Here is a 3172-nt window from a genome sequence, read left to right as displayed (position 1 = left end):
TATAGCATGTTTCCATCGTCTGAAAGAACGGAAGTTAAAACTGATCCGCCTACAGCATTTATCCCGAGCTTTAATGCTCATCCTTCATATGTGCTTAAGGCACTGAAGCGTAAGAAACGTCCAGTCGACCACCACGGACCTACTGGACCTAAGCCATAAACTAACAGGGTAACCGAGAACGCTTAACTTCTCCGCCTGAGAAACATTAACTATATGTTATGCTACTTAATGTTTTGACCAGTTTTTCCTTTCTCGCTTTTTGACTCATAATCAGCTTGAGTGAGCAACTTGCTTCTCATGGGTCTCAAAGCTGGGTGGGGGCTGTGTAATAAGCCGGGCCTCCACATTAGACTCTATGTTATACACGTACTCTTAAGTAGTACGTAAATTATAAACGTACTCTTAATAGTACGAGGAACTTAAGTTTCCTAAATGTACTCTTAATAGCACGAGGAACTTAAGTTTCCTAAAATGGTTTTTAATGGTTTTATTAATTAATACCTTTTCCATTTTACATATAAGATATTTGGACGATGCCATTAAAAAGCCTCAGTAAAATACCAAACATAAGAGTTGGTCTAGTTCTATTAATAGAACTATATTTACTTTCCAACTTTATTTATTTCTGAATACTTTGGTAGCGAGATGGCTCAACCGAATATAGGTTTCTAGGGACTATTAACGTTACCTAGTTGATCCTCCGATCAGCCAACCAGATGTGCCAGTCTGATGAAGGCTAAGTCGGTAATTCTTGATAGTGGCAAGTTATTGACTAAGACAATAACTAAGGACATCAAGAGTTTTTTTCTTTCTTTTTTCTTTCTTTTTTCTAAAGATAGGATTTTATGAGTCTCTCGGATTCGCCCCAGTGAAACATACCATAGTTTCTAATAGAACGACAACGAAACACTAAATAAAATCCCTTCGGTGGAAACAGTACTGAGAGGATTATATATAGGCAATGTCTCAGCCTCACAATCCCTCAGAGTATTGCTGTTTTCGCGAGGCATGCCTAACTTTACTAAATGCCTTATTTCGTTTATTTACTTCGATGTTTTCACGATACTTAGAATTTACCTACGCGTTTATTTATTCTAAGGCGTTAATATCGCCTTGAGAGACCAAATCTTATCTACTCCAGGCCTCGTGCCATAAGCTACTGTGTTATCGCGGCGTGCCGAGTTGCCACTTTCACAGCATTGGACCAAAGAGTCCACAAATCAGCAATAAATTGGTCCCACCCAATCCCGTAACGAACTCATTCAATCGCTGAGCAAAACCGACAAACCATTGGCCTCCCATTGTTAACGTTACAGTACACGGGTAAACAAAACCATTTCCCGGTATTCCAACCTTTAACGACAGCGTACTCGTGGCAAAAATAAACACTTGTGCACCCGATGGGTACATTGAATCTGTGATATAAGTTATAACAGTCGGAGACCCGGCCATACATTGTTATACCAGGTGGTAACATCAATTCAGAGAAGTCGCTGGGCCTTGGTAGTCGGACCGTCGGAGGACGGTTTTGAAAGAGATTTGAGGCACATGCGTCCAAAATTAATCTTTGTTTACCTGGACCTCTTGATACTGCAAAAACACCATTGACCACTTGCATATGGTCTTCTTGTAAAATTCAACCATGCCAAGGGCCTGTTGACGCTCTAGCAGTTTTACGTCCTCCTGGCGAGTATACGCTCGCAGACCGGGACTCTGAATCACTTGTTGCGTCTTCTATCATCATTCCTCGAGCTCTAAAGAGTGTTTAGCGTCAGCTTTAAGCAGACAATACAGTAGTGGTACTGATCCAGCAATAATTTCCTTTAGAAGCTATGTCTTTCCTCTCATATAATTCATCCATTCCTGAACGTGAGCGGTCCGCATGTTAGTACTAAGTCGGATCCATTCTCGCTCTTTCTCATAAACTCGGTCCTTTCTTTCGCATGCCCTACTCTCTACTCCAGACATTCGGTTCAAATATTATTATAGTGTGCAACAATCTGAGCCTTCAAATAGTGTTTAGCGACAGCTATAAGCAGACAATCTAGTAGTGGTGCCGATCCAGCAATACTTTCTTTGGAAGCTGTGTCCTTCCTCTCACATGATCCATCCCCATCCTGAACGTGAGCGGTCCGCATGTTAATACTAAGTCGGATCCATTCTCGCTCTTTCTCATAAACTCGGTCCTTTCTTTCGCATGCCCTACCCTCTACTCCAGATAATCGGTTCAGGGATATTGCATATTGTTATAGTGTGCAACAGTCTGAGCCTTTAGGTAGTGTTTAGCGACAGCTTTAAGCAGACAATCCAGTAGTGGTATTAATCCAGCAATACTTTCCTTTGGAAGCTGTGTCTTTCCTCTCACATAATCCATCCATTCCTGAACGTGAGCGGTCCGCGTGTTAGTACTCAGTCGGATCCATTCTAGTTCTTTCTCTATTACCGGGTTACCAATGAAGGTCTAATATAAGCGTAGTAAAACCATACGAAGCTTGTATTGGAAAACATAAACTACAACCTAAAATGTAAATGGGGATTTCCTTAAAAAGGGGGTTTCCCCTGTTCATGAATTAGTCATGACAGAAATCATTCTTAATATATATGCTTAGAGCAGGCACAACAATAAAGCATTTATTCTAAGCTCTTATAATTGACAGTCTAACAACTTGTTCAACATGACGAACATCAAGTGGAAGCCGGAAAACAAACTCAATGGCTCTCATAAACTCGGTCCTTTCCTTCGCGTGCCCTACCCTCTACTCCAGATAATCGGTTCAGGGATATTACCATATGGTTATAGTGTCCAACAGTCTAAGCCATAGTTGCTCGCAAATGTCGTCCACGGACTGTGATTTCTGATAAGTGACATGTAAATCGTGTCTGCTATGCGCATTTTCTTGGCGGGGTTTAGATGTTGCCCTGGTGCCCGGGTGATTTGCATCCGACACATCTCTCCTAAAGCGATTTAGCCTTTTTTTTTGGCATCCTTGTCCTTCGCCTCCTTTTCTGCCTTGGAATATTCACAGATGAACCCTGTATTTCCTTAAGACCCTTCGCTTGTTTCAGCCACGCTGTGCGAAGGCCGTGAGGCGCTATTAGTTCTTGGTCTGGCCGGTTCCTCGCCGAGAAGATAAAATCTCAGTTGTCTGTTTCGACAGCTGTCTGGCACGCC

Source organism: Sphaeroforma arctica (assembly GCF_001186125.1).
Source record: "Sphaeroforma arctica JP610 unplaced genomic scaffold supercont1.680, whole genome shotgun sequence".
Lineage (NCBI taxonomy): Eukaryota > Ichthyosporea > Ichthyophonida > Sphaeroforma > Sphaeroforma arctica.
This window is presented reverse-complemented; position numbering follows the sequence as displayed.